The sequence below is a fragment of the Macaca nemestrina genome, chromosome 5, assembly GCF_043159975.1.
Source record: "Macaca nemestrina isolate mMacNem1 chromosome 5, mMacNem.hap1, whole genome shotgun sequence".
In the NCBI taxonomy this organism is placed as follows: domain Eukaryota; kingdom Metazoa; phylum Chordata; class Mammalia; order Primates; family Cercopithecidae; genus Macaca; species Macaca nemestrina.
The window spans coordinates 20990582-21004990 of NC_092129.1; the positions used below are offsets into that span (position 1 = coordinate 20990582).

Genomic DNA, 14409 nt, shown 5'->3' on the forward strand with positions numbered 1-14409 from the left:
ACATGCAGGTTTGATACATAGGTATACATGTGCCATGTTGGTTTGCTGCACCCATCAACTCGTCATTTACATTAGGTATTCCTCCTAATGCTATCCCTCCCGCAGCCCCCCACCCCCCACCAGGCACTGGTGTGTGATGTTCTTGGCTCTGTGTCCAAGGGTTCTCATTGTTCAATTCCCACCTTTGAGTGAGAACATGTGGTGCCCCTCTGAGACAAAGCTTCCAGAGGAAAGATCAGGCAGCAACATTTGTGGTTCTGCAATATTTGCTATTCTGCAGCCTCTGCTGGTGATACACAGGCAAACAGGGTCTGGAGTGGACCTCGAGCAAACTCCAACAGACCTGCAGCTGAGGGTCCTGACTGTTGGAAGGAAAATTAACAAACAGAAAGGACATCCACACCAAAACCCCATCTGTACGTCACCATCATCAAAGACCAAAGGTAGATAAAACCACAAAGATGGGGAGAAACCAGAGCAGAAAAGCTGAAAATTCTAAAAGTCAGAGGGCCTCTTCTCCTCCAAAGGAAAGCAGCTCCTCACCAGCTAAAAACCTGGAAAAAAGATTAGACAAATGGCTAACTAGAATAAACAGTGTAGAGAAGACCTTAAATGACCTGATGGAGCTGAAAACCATGACACGAGAACTATGTGACGCATGCACAAGCTTCAGTAGCCGATTTGATCAGGTGGAAGAAAGGGTATCAGTTTTTGAAGATCAAATAAATGAAATGAAGTGAGAAGAGAAGTTTAGAGAAAAAAGAGTAAAAAGAAATGAACAAAGCCTCCAAGAAATATGGGACTATGTGAAAAGACCAAATCTATGTCTGATTGGTGTACCCGAAAGTGACAGGGAACCAAGTTGGAAAACACTCTTCAGGATATTATCCAGGAGAACATCCCCTACTTAACAAGGCAGGCCAACATTCAAATTCAGGAAATACAGAGAACAGCACAAAGATACTCCTTGAGAAGAGCAACCCCAAGACACATTATTGTCAGATTCACCAAAGTTGAAATGAAGGAAAAAATGGTAAGGGGAGCCAGAGAGAAAGGTCGGGTTATCCACAAAGGGAAGCCCATCAGACTAACAGTGGATCTCTTGGCAGAAACTCTACAAGCAAGAAGAGAGTGGGGGCCAATATTCAACAGTCTTAAAGAAAGGAATTTTCAACCCAGAATTTCATATCCAGCCAAACAAAACTTCATAAGTGAAGGAGAAATGAAATCCTTTTCAGACAAATGCTGAGAGATTTTGTCACCACCAGGCTTGCGTTACAAGAGATCATGAAGGAAGCACTAAACATGGAAAGGAACAACCGCTATCAGCCAATGCAAAACATGCCAAATTGTAAAGACCATCGACGCTAGGAAGAAACTGCATCAACTAATGAGCAAAATAACCAGCTAACATCATAATAACAGGATCAAATTCACACATAACAATATTAACCTTAAATGTAAATGGACTAAATGCTCCAATAAACAGACACAGACTGGCAAATTGGATAAAGAGTCAAGACCCATCAGTGTGCTGTATTCAGGAGACCCATCTCACGTTCAGAGACACACATAGACTCAAAATAAAGGGATGGAGAAAGATCTACCAAGCAAATGGACAACAAAAAAAAGCAGGGGTTGCAAACCTAGTCTCTGATAAAACAGACTTTAAACCAACAAAGATCAAAAGAGACAAAGAAGGCCATTACATAATGGTAAAGGGATCAATTCAAGAAGAGCTAACTATCCTAAATACATATGCATCTAATACAAGACCACCCAGATTCATAAAGGAAGCCCTTAGAGACCTACAAAGAGACTTAGACTCCCATACAATAATAATGGAAGACTTTAACACCCCACTGTCAACATTAGACAGATCAATGAGACAGAAAGTTAACAAAGATATGCAATAATTGAACTCAACTCTGCAACAAGCAGACGTAATAGACATCTATAGAACTCTCCACCCCAAACCAACAGAATATACATTCTTCTCAGCACCACATTGCACTTATTCCAAAATTGACCACATAGTTGGAGGTAAAGCACTCCTCAGCAAATGTAAAAGAACAGAAATTATAACAAACTGTCTCTCAGACCACAATCAAACTAGAACTCAGGATTAAGAAACTCACTCAAAACCTCTCAACTACATGGAAACTGAACAACCTGCTTCTGAATGACTACCGGGTACATAACGAAATGAAGGCAGAAATAAAGATGTTCTTTGAAATCAATGAGGACAAAGACACAACATATCACATTTAAAGAAGAGTGTAGAGGGAAATTTATAGCACTAAATGCCCACAAGATTAAGCAGGAAAGATCTAAAATTGACACCCTAACATCACAATTAAAAGAACTAGAGAAGCAAGAGCAAACACATTCAAAAGCTAGCAGAAGGCAAGAAATAACGAAGATCAGAGCAGAACTGAAGGAGATAGAGACACAAAAACCCTTCAAAAAATCAACGAAACCAGGAGCTGGTTTTTTGAAAAGATCAACAAAATTGATAGACCACTAGCAAGACTAATAAAGAAGAAAAGAGAGAAGAATCAAATGGATGCAATAAAAAATGATAAAGAGGATATCACCACCGACCCCACAGAAATACAAACTACCATCAGAGAATACTATAAACACCTCTATGCAAATAAACTAGAAAATGTAGAAGAAATGGATAATTTCCTGGACACTTACACTCTCCTAAGACTAAACCAGGAAGAAGTTGAAACCCTGAATAGACCAATAGCAGGCTCTGAAATTGAGGCAATAATTAATAGCCTACCAACCAAAAAAAGTCCAGGACCAGATGGATTCACAGCTGAATTCTACCAGAGGTATAAGGAGGACCTGGTACCATTCCTTCTGAAACTATTCCAATCAATAGAAAAAGAGGGAATCCTCCCTAACTCATTTTATGAGGCCATCGTCATCCTGATACCAAAGCCGGGCAGAGACACAACAAAAAAAGAGAATTTTAGACCAATATCCCTGATGAACATCGATGCAAAAATCCTCCATAAAATACGGGCAAACTGAATCCAGCAGCACATCAAAAAGCTTATCCACCATGATCAAGTGGGCTTCATCCCCGGGATGCAAGGCTGGTTCAACATATGCAAATCAATAAACGTAATCCAGCATATAAATATAACCAAAGACAAAAACCACATGATTATCTCAATAGATGCAGAAAAGGCCTTTGACAAAATTCAACAGCCCTTCATGCTAAAAACTCTCAATAAATTCGGTATTGATGGAACGTATCTCAAAATAATAAGAGCTATTTATTACAAACCCACAGCCAATATCATACTGAATGGGCAAAAACTGGAAGCATTCCCTTTGAAAACTGGCACAAGACAGGGATGCCCTCTCTCACCACTCCTATTCAATATAGTGTTGGAAGTTCTGGCTAGGGCAATCAGGCAAGAGAAAGAAATCAAGGGTATTCAGTTAGGAAAAGAAGAAGTCAAATTGTCCCTGTTTGCAGATGACATGATTGTATATTTAGAAAACCCCATCATCTCAGCCCAAAATCTCCTTAAGCTGATAAGCAACTTCAGCAAAGTCTCAGGATACAAAATTAATGTGCAAAAATCACAAGCATTCTTATACACCAGTAGCAGACAGAGAGCCAAATCATGAATGAACTTCCATTCACAACTGCTTCAAAGAGAATAAAATACCTAGGAATCCAACTTACAAGGGATGTAAAGGACCTCTTCAAGGAGAACTACAAACCACTGCTCAGTGAAATAAAAGAGGACACAAACAAATGGAAGAACATACCATGCTCATGGATAGGAAGAATCAATATTGTGAAAATGGGCATACTGCCCAAGGTAATTTATAGATTCAGTGCCATCCCCATCAAGCTACCAATGAGTTTCTTCACAGAATTGGAAAAAACTGCTTTAAAGTTCATATGGAACCAAAAAAGAGCCCACATTGCCAAGATAATACTAAGCCAAAAGAACAAAGCTCGAGGCATCATGCTACCTGACTTCAAACTATACTACAAGGCTACAGTAACCCAAACAGAATGGTACTGGTACCAAAACAGAGATATAGACTAATGGAACACAACAGAGCCCTCAGAAATATTACCAATCATCTGCAACCATCTCATCTTTGACAAACCTGACAAAAACAAGAAATGGGGAAAGGATTCTCTATTTAATAAATGGTGCTGGCACAACTGGCTAGTCATAAGTAGAAAGCTGAAACTGAATCCCTTCCTTACACCTTATACAAAAATTGATTCAAGATGGATTAAAGACTTAAATGTTAAACCTAAAACCATAAAAATCCTAGAAGAAAACCTAGGCAATACCATTCAGGACATAAGCATGGGCAAGGACTTTATGACTAAAACACCAAAAGCAATGGCCACAAAAGCCAAAATTGACAAATGGGATCTAATTAAACTAACGAGCTTCTGCACAGCAAAATAAACTACTATCAGAGTGAGCAGGCAACCTACAGAATGGGAGAAAATTTTTACAATCTGCCCATGTGACCAAGGGCTAATATCCAGAATCTACAAAGAACTTAAATAAATTTACAAGAAAAAATCAAACAACCCCATCAAAAATGGGCAAAGGATATGAACAGCCACTTCTCAAAAGAAGACATTTATGCAGCCAACAGACACATGAGAAAATGCTCATCATCACTGGTCATCAGAGAACTGCAAATCAAAACCACAATGAGATACCATCTCAAACCAGTTAGAATGGTGATCATTAAAAAGTCAGGAAACAACAGGTGCTGGAGAGGATGTGGAGAAATAGGAACACTTTTACACTGTTGGTGGGACTGTAAACTATTTGTAGAAGACAATGTGATGATTCCTCAAGGATCTAGAACTAGAAATACCATTTGGCCCAGCCATCCTATTACTGGGTATATACCCAAAGGATTATAAATCATGTTGCTATAAAGACACACGCACACATATGTTTTTCTGTGGCACTATTCACAATAGCAAAGACTTGGAACCAACCCAAATGTCCATCAATGACAGACTGGATTAAGAAAATGCGGCACATATACACCATGGAATACTGTGCAGCCATAAGAAGGATGAGTTCATGTCCTTTGTAGGCACATGGATGCAGCTGGAAACCATCATTCTGAGCAAACTATCGCAAGGACAGAAAACCAAACACCGCATATTCTCACTCATAGGTGGGAACTGAACAATGAGAACACTTGGACACAGGGTGGGGAACATCACACACCAGGGCCTGTCGTGGGGTGAGGAGAGGGGGGAGGGATATCATTAGGAGATATACCTTATATAAATGACGAGTTCACGGGTGCAGCACAGCAACATGGCACATGTATACATATGTAACCAACCTGCATGTTATGCTCATGTACCCTAGAACTTAAAGTATAATAAAACATATACATATACATGCTCATACATATACATATGTAACAATATATACACTAATATATAATGGATATGTATACATATATATGTATATCTACAGTATATCTACACACACACTCCCATATACATACATACACATCTCTAAACCTGGATTCCTAAAGGTTTTCCCATGCCAGTATGGCTTAGTGATTGGATAGAGGTTGTGCTGAAACCCCTGAGCCAATGAAGTTTCTGTCTTTTGCCAAAGGATCTCTATGTGGTAAGGGAACTCACTCAAGAGTTCAGGTGCTCTCAAGCCTACTCAAGCTCCAGCTTTTACTTACCACTGGATCTTTTCTTATCCTCTCTTTTATGCAAACAAATTCAGGGGTAGCCAGGATTGAGTGACTAGCTCAGGCCTTCTCCAGGAAATATACAAAGCCAGAGTAATATTCTCCAACTGTGACTACAGCCTCAGACTAGTAGAGCCATTGGCTTTCCCTGTTTACCTGCCTCAGAGATCAGCATTTTTACCAAATATGCTGCTGGGAGTGGTCGTTTCTCATCACTCTAGATTGAGTGAGCTCTCATTGATCATAACAGAGAAGCTGCCCGTCCTCATGGGCTGGCCAGCTTCTACAAATCCTCTGTCCTTACTGAAGTGAGGAGTAAGGGGAGGGAGGATATGCGAGTAGCTTCAGGCTAGAATGCCACAGATTCTCATTATTCTTATATTCAGCAGTTTTTCAAGCCTAAATGCTTCTCAGGTTGTTGTGTGCCTTTGGTTGATTTTCAGAGTGCCAAAATGATTGTTTTTGTCAATTTTATCCAGCTTTATAGTTGCTTTTTACAGAGAGAATTTGTCTCACTTGGCCATAACCAAAAGCTCACCACTTACCACCTTTAAAAGAATCACTTACATATTAATTCTGTTTCATGTTTACATGCAAATATTTTTTTTAAAATACCTAAATATACTACTCCCTTTTATAGTGTTTAGGAATCTGACCTTGTAATTTTAAGAGACTAATTAGCTCAAATCTAGTTTCATTTTTAAATTTTATATCTTGCTTTTTTCCTATGTCAAAATGACTTATCTCATAAGAGGATAGTAAGAAAACTGAAAAGTGATCAGGCCATTTCATATGCCTTCATAAAAACTGCTCAAGATGATATGATTGAGGAAGAGTATGCAGATCAATGTGCATGGGTCTACATTATTCTAGGACTGACTTATTTCCCCATAGAGTGGAAATCTTCTACTTCTAACTTCTGTGGCAATAAATTCTTTTTTTTAAAGCATGATTACATGAGAACTCTTCAGAGAAAAGAACTTGAATCTCTTCTTTTCATATCACAAAAGCTTACTCTAGTGAATTCTGAGTAACGCGAACTGAGAATTAAATTTAGAATTTGCAGGGTCATGAGCTTCTACCCAGATTATCTCAGGAAAAGGTATTAAACAGAAGCATCATTACCCCATTAATCATTAAAAAAAGGCCAACTGACACAACTGTCTATTCTTTGAGGTAGCAAAAAACCCAGTCAGGCAGGCACTGTTTTGTACTCATTTAGTAATTCTGATATTCAAGACTATTCCTTAGACAGAAAAGTATATGGCTCTCTAAAGGTCAGGCAAGTCCGGACTGCTATGATGATATTCCCAAAGATGAGTTATGTTCCATGCAAGTCTATTCACTAAACGTGTATGGTACCAAATAATCTGACTCCAAGTAATAAAAAAATAGCTTTTGGGTGTTTTCCACGCCTTTAGACATGACGAACATAGACTATTTAATTGTATAAAGATTTTCCTGGCATATCTTCCATTTGGAAAAAAGTCCTGAAAGTTCTTCTGTTTTATGAAATATTCTAGTCTAGTCTCTGTTCTGCATTATATTATTTTACATAGAACTTACAGTCTTAAAAAAGAATGTTCATTTGTTTAAAAGCTCCCAAATTGACTAATATTATTGCTATTATAGTTTGTTTTTACATAGTGTTCAATAGAACATTTGTTGTGATTAAGCAAGATTGCTTCTTTGTCTCCTTTTCTCCTCTCTTCCAAATAGTTCAATGCCATTATAACTTTCCTCTAACAGAGATGGGAATGTTTGCCTTCACTGAATCCCCATCTCATCAGTCTACAGTCTTGAAACTCTTATTTTAACAGAACAGTCATCTGACTCGGTTTGGCTGTCTCTTACCAAAATCTCTTGGCAGCAACAGAGTAACCCTTGCTGGTACCTGAGAGAGAAAACAAAGGGTCTGTTTTGAGTACAGTAGAAGATAAAAAATGAACCTGATACTTCTTCACATCTTAAAACTTTTATTTGAGAAATATGCTAAGTTGTAACATTAACATTTAAATTCCTAGGAACCATCTTTATAGTTGATTATATTTTTATTGGTGAAATATATCACAACTACATTCTATTCCACTCTGTTATAGTGATGTTTGTTATTTATAAATACCTTTATTATTTTTACCTCATTATAAAATAGCTACATAATAATGAAATGTTTAATAATGTTCTGCAAAGAGGAAAAAAAAGCATAAGGGATATTGACCATCTTGGATTGTTTTTCATGAATTCAGAGTCCTCAGTAAGTGATTTTAGAAACTCAACTTAATCAACTTAGTTCAAATAAGCAGTCTCTGTTGATTAAAATAGTCTTTACTGTCTATCAGAGTATTCCAATTCTAAACTCAGAAAATTTAGGAATTTCAGTTTATAATCAGAAAGCACCCTGGTGAACTATGAATAGTGACAAAGGCCTTAAGGAAGATTTATCCCAACTTTGGTAGAACCTGGGGAGTTGTCTTTTACATTTTATCATGCACCTTTCTAGTAACTGCAGTTCTTCTATCCCACAGTGGTTCTCTTTAGTTTATGGGAAATTTAAGTCCTGATATTAAATCCTTATTAATTTCTGTAACCTCCTTGGTTACACTGGCCTGTAAACAAAGCTCATTTCAGTCTCTGCTCAAACCCTTGGAAAAGTTAGTTAATATCTCTGAACCTCAATTCTGCCTGTAAATATGTAAAATGAAAGGAACCAATTAGATGCCTAGCTATAACATTTCTTGATTTTAAGTGTTTGTTTTTAGAGTCACCACTCTCCATATATTTGTGTGAGCTAATCAACTATTCTCTATATATCTACTCATGGCCTCCTTGGTACAACCAATCCTTTTAGACCTTAACTTACCCCGGTCCTGTGTCCAAGAATCAATTCAACTGAAATGGCTGGTCAGAACCATTTTTCTCTTGATCACAAGGGTTCTCCGAACACCAAGCTTCCTCAAATGATAAAACACCTGTTCCAGAAGAATCTCTCAATATGGTGCTGAATTTGCATAGGTTATTGATCCTAATTTCTAGACTCTGAATGGAGGTTAATTGTGCTTGGAATAGTGGTTCTCAAATGCATAAGGACTTAAAATCCACAGGGTTAGTGCTGGGTGAGGCAGAGGTCAGTAGCTCTTGAACTGGATAGTAAACATCAAGAAATTGAGAAATAAGAAACAGGAACTTTGGGATGCTTTGAGGAGCATACTTAAAACCACCACAGCCTCAGATGTTTGTGTTGAAGGAGTAAGATGGCCAAGAAAAAAAAAATGTTAGGTCTGAGACTTTACTCATTCCAATAACAGACCTGGCAGAGAAATCATTACCCATTTTGCAACACAGCCTTAGGACAAGTCTGGGCAAGCTCTGGGTGGGCAAAAAATAGGCTTTCCAAAACTCACCTAGCTTTCCAGCCCACCCCACATACATACCCTACACATGAAGTCTTCCTTTCTTTCCTTTCTTTCCCCTTCCCCCCTCCTCCTCCCTCTCTCTCTTTCTCTCTTCCAGAATGAATGATTTGTATGACTGTGTAATGTGTTTGTCAGACAAGTCCATCAGGGACTTAATAGTCCCTTAACAGGGTAAGAGAGAGATATGAGTCTTGTGGTCAACATAAGTGGTTGGGCTTCCCCACTACCTCATTCGTTTATGTTAGCTAACTATCAAAATCTAGGTCTTTACTAATTTATAGTTCAAATATCCATACGAGTAGTGTGTTTGTGTGTGTGGGTCTGTGTGTGTGTAAACACTGATGGCTATTTTTCCAAATGAACTGATGATGACCTCCAACTTGTGGTTCAGGAGAAGGAACTTTATGTCCTACTTTTGCTCTGGAAAAATGAAGAGACTGCTAAGGGGGAGTAGTCATGATGGAATTGTGCATGTGTGTGTTAGGTAATATTGGGTGGAAAATTAAGGGATATTTTCCTTTGTAGTATTCCAAATAAATCTGTTTATGTCATAGATAGTTACTTGGAATAAATATCTTTCTTCATGAATGCCCTCTTAATTTCCAGAAAATCTTACAAATGTTTCTCAGTAAGGTTCTTTAAATAAACTATGTTTCAATCATAATACTGCTTGCTACCATTGAGCATTTACACTTCCTGGCATTGGGTCCAACACTTTACATTCTTTATTTCTCATCCTTATACTCTCAAAAGATGGGACATTGATATTCCCAGAAAACTGAGATTTGGGGAGGCTAAGTAAATTTGCCTAAGGTTATGGAACAAATGCATTGTACAGCTGTTACTTGATCATAGATCTGACTGGCTCCAACCATTGGACACTTAATGTTGTCACATAAGGGGATTCAGACAGATATCTAGCTTATTTTATAACTGTTCTCATTTGGCGAGAGATTGTCTACAAAGATATTTGGTTTTTGTGAGCCTTAATGGCTGATGTAAAACAATTTGGTAATTATTTTTAATTTAAAAAAACCTTATAATCAATCTAAACATACTCCTATGTCATATACTGAGACTCTGAGAAAATATTTTAGAGTAGAGGTGAGCAGTCTTCAGATACTGAATTATAATGCCATCCACTTTTAAAGAATGATATGACACTTTCAAGAATCTAGACTTCAGATGGCTTGCAAAAGTACACCTATACCTAGAGCAATACTTGGATATAATATTTCCTGAAATACAGTCTTTCTCTTAAAGAAAAAAATAATAATATTAGTTCAGGTCCTTGAGATATGAGGCAAGGATTAGAGATTTGTTAAGTAAATGTTGACCCAGACTATATAAATCTAATGATCAAAATCCCTTTAAAATTTTTTAGGAGATTGGAGAACAGTAAATAATATTTATTGAAAGCCTGTTTTATGTTATATGCTACTAGGAGCTTAGACAACATAACCTCACGTGGACCTTACAACTGCTCTGGAGGTCAGTCATTGTTCTTGAGTCAGGCTTTTTTTTCTGGTATAAGTAACAGAGTTGCCCCCTCATGCTGTCTCAAAAGGCATGAGTTATTTTAAGGGAGAGTGGGTGGAGGGTTTGTATAGTAAGGGAACCAGGAAGCTCATGGAATTGTCATATAATCTGGCCTTACAAGCACTTCAGTTACAACTCTGTCAAAATGGGAAGTGGCTCAAGAAACTTGCTCTTCCCATCTAAGGAAAGGATGGTATTTTTCAGCTTTTGGTGAGACCATTTATCTTCAGAATGGGTCTAATCTGAAAATAGACCCCACTGGGCAGAAACATGAAATCCATGTTCATAATTCTGTAAATGATATGAAAATTACTTGCATTCTTGTAACACCTATATAAAAATTATAATTTTCTGTTTATTTTCCCACAATTGTTGCTGTAGTTACATTTTTTTGGTTACATTACTTTTTATAATAAAATAGTGACAGGTTTTATATAATAATCTGTAATTGGCTTTTTAATGTGCTTTCCATGGAAATACTCCAAACTTGACACTGGTGTCAATTCCATTGTACTTGTTCACAAATATAACACACACTACACATTTTTACATATACACATACATATATAAAGGCACACATACCTATGTGCATAATTCATTTAAGCATGTTTATTATTGGACACTTGAGTTGTTTTCAGTATTTTGCTAATTTAAACAATACCATGTTGAACAACTTTGCATACATACAGTTTCACACATATGTGCATATATTCTAAGGAGTGGAATTGCTGGATGCAAATTTACATACCTTTTAAAGATTTGTCCTCCAAATCCTCTCTCAAAGGAATGTGCCAATTTATACTTCCACCAGCATTGTATGAGACTCACTATTTCTGTGTACCTTCCTCAAACCTTCACATTTTTCTAATTTGAACACTTTAGGTATGACCAGACTGTAGAGCCTCAGGTTACTACTTATTTACCAACTGTTTTTCAGCTGATACTTTTAAGCCTTCTGCTCCAGTTAGGCCACAGACTCCTATTTCCTTTCCTTTTAGGATAATGCTGGCTAGGGCTCATTTAGCCTAATTTCTGTTTTCTGCCCTAGTACAGTAGCCTCCTTGGTCCATGCTTAAACGATTTCAGAAATCTAAAAGGGAATTTTCCAATACATACCCGCTTCTTTCATGTCAGTAAAATAAAAGCATTATAGGACTCCTCAATTTGATATGTGATCTCAACTAGTCTGTTAATACTAAATTGCAGACACTCAAAGGTGAGAATCAGTCCTAGGAAGATTATGCGCAACCAGTCTACAATGCAAATATTAAGCAGGCTCAAAAGTAGATCTGTAACTACAGCTGCAGCTCCATCAAGGCAACAAGTGGACACATCCTGGCAAAGTGCAATCTGACCTCCTTTGTTTTACATTAGCTCATTGTTCTTTAATACATTTTAACTTGAAAAAGTTAAATAGCCTTCAATAACAAGACAATTATGGTGTCATAGAATTAGTGTTGAAATCTTCCAACTCACATACTAGACAAAACATAGTTCTCCCAATAACTATCTGGAGGATCCCTGAAGAGGATGCTAACCACATGACTATTGCTTCCCTGATTCAACCCACCCCTGAATGGCATGAAGGCTGTTAGCTCAGCAAAGAGGCTTTGAAACGCTGTCCTGTAGACTGGTATGGACAGGCTGCACTTCAGATTTGTCTGGAGAGATATAAGACATGATCCATGGCCAAGGAATCGGGGGGGGGCTCAGACATTTTTAAGATCCTCTAGTAATTTTGGTGAATAGTTCTAGTCTTTGGAACTATGGCTCAGAGCATCAAAGAGAAATGTATCCTGTGAACTTTACACAACTGGCTAGAGCTATGTTATCTAATATGGTAGACAGAGCCACTAGGCACATGTGTCTATTGGCCACTTGAAGTATGCATAGCTAGTCAAGATTTCAAAGACTTACATTAAAATGATAATGTTTTGGACATAGGGTGTTACATAAAAGTATTGTAAGACCTAATTTCACCTTTTTAAAAACATATTTGAATGTGGCAATAAAGCATTTAAAGTTACAAAAATGGCTTACATTATATTTCTACTAGACAATTTTGATCTAGAAGGCATAGTTCCATAGCTCAGGAACTTTGAGTCATAGAATTTTAAAGTTAAAGGAATCTTGTAGATGAAACAATTCTCTCACTTTGAGAATGAGTAAACAGGTACCCCATTGGTAAAGTGACTTATTCTGGTAACCTGAGTTGTTGGTAGAGCCAGGATGTTCCCGAATCCCACAACTCTGGATTTCCATCCGATGCTAGCTTCTCCCTCCTATGCTGCTCATCTTGAGCGATAGTAGCCACACCGAGTGTTTTACGATTCCTACAATTCTGAGGCATAGAAAGCCTCACCACTCATAGCCCCTGCTGTAGTCTCTGCTCACCAGATTCTGTCTGAATAACTAAGGCGTCCAAATTCATTACTACAGATCCATAGTCACACCCTTAAGCAGATGCCTCCTCTTTTCACCATCTCACATTATTAGTTTTGCCTAAACCACATGGAGCTATGGTTTTAGTGAGGCCTTAGTATCTTTCTAACATGTTTCCAAAAAATAAATTCTACTTATTTGAGTGGTGTGACATTCACTAATAATATTTCTCCCACCTTCACGTTTACTAACATTCTGGTTTTCTCTGCATCCAGAGAACAATGTTTCTTCTTCTCCAGTACTAGTTAGAAGGATCAAGTGTTGATGAGTGATGAGCCCCTCCCTGGCTCCTGCCCTTTAGCCATAAAAACAAGTTATCTTTTTGCATGCCATCAACAGAGCCTTGCTTATATAACAGTTTTTTTAAGCCAAAAAATAGTTTTTCTTCTCTCTCATCTTTTAATAAAATATGTGAGAACTTTAATAGTGTTATTGGTAAGCATCCAAAATATTTAGAAACTACTTCCCCTGCCACAGAAATATTTGCTGCTCTGAAGGGTGCATTCAAAGGATCTACTTTCCCCAATGATTCCCAGCCTGTTGAAATTCATGCACGTATGTCCCAAAATGTGTTAAAATCCACGTGCACATGTGTGTGTTTTTCAAAGTCAGTGCAGATGCATAGAAATGCCCCCTACCCATGTCTGTTGCATTTTGATGTATTTCCTTCTGAATGCCTCAGGTTTAAGCTGAGCTGTCAAGTGTAGAATTTAGAGGGAATAATTAACCCAAGTCACTGATCAATTAAAATGTCCCCAGGCAAATAAGAGTATGTGAATAAATCTGATTTTTTAATGATTTCTTAGAACAGGTCACAAAAATACTTTCCAATTTCAGTCCTTTACTGTCTAGTTGAATCCTTGCTGCTGGAAGAAGGCAGGCAAGTCTTTGCCTTTCTTCAAAGCCCGATATCCAATGCAGCAAAAATTCCTGATCATGACTCTGTTTCCTACATCACTTGTAGGTGATTTTTTGTTTGTTTGTTTGTTTTTTGTTTCTTTCTGCTATTGATTGTTTCTGATCATAGAGATCTAGGGCAATGACATTCACTTTGTGAATAGTAATAAATGAAAATGTCATGTTTGGAGATGTAATATCAGTACCATCTGTAATAGCAGACTGCAGCCTACATTGGCATAAATACTAGTGCCATACAATTATTTATAAATGGAGCCTTGTTGAGGGGAAGAGTTATTCTTTAATTAATAAAAATCTAAGACAAGGTGGTGACAGAATATGCCAGGTGTAGGGTAGAAAATGCAGTTCTTGGAAG

At 37.6% G+C, this 14409-nt stretch overlaps 1 protein-coding gene and 1 long non-coding RNA gene across 2 annotated transcripts in view; one reads left to right on the forward strand and one right to left on the reverse strand.

Annotated features, from left to right (window-relative positions):
- The window catches only part of LOC105465466 (dermatan sulfate epimerase), a 164850-nt gene that overhangs the window by 63069 nt on the left and 87372 nt on the right, over positions 1–14409 (forward strand). The gene's annotated exons all lie outside the window — the stretch shown is intronic.
- Positions 1–14409, reverse strand: part of LOC105465467 (uncharacterized) — a 31376-nt gene that overhangs the window by 10362 nt on the left and 6605 nt on the right. The window contains exon 2 of the long non-coding RNA XR_977534.2: positions 7597–7636. This is a non-coding gene — a long non-coding RNA (uncharacterized lncRNA). The remainder of the gene's footprint in view (positions 1–7596; positions 7637–14409) is intronic.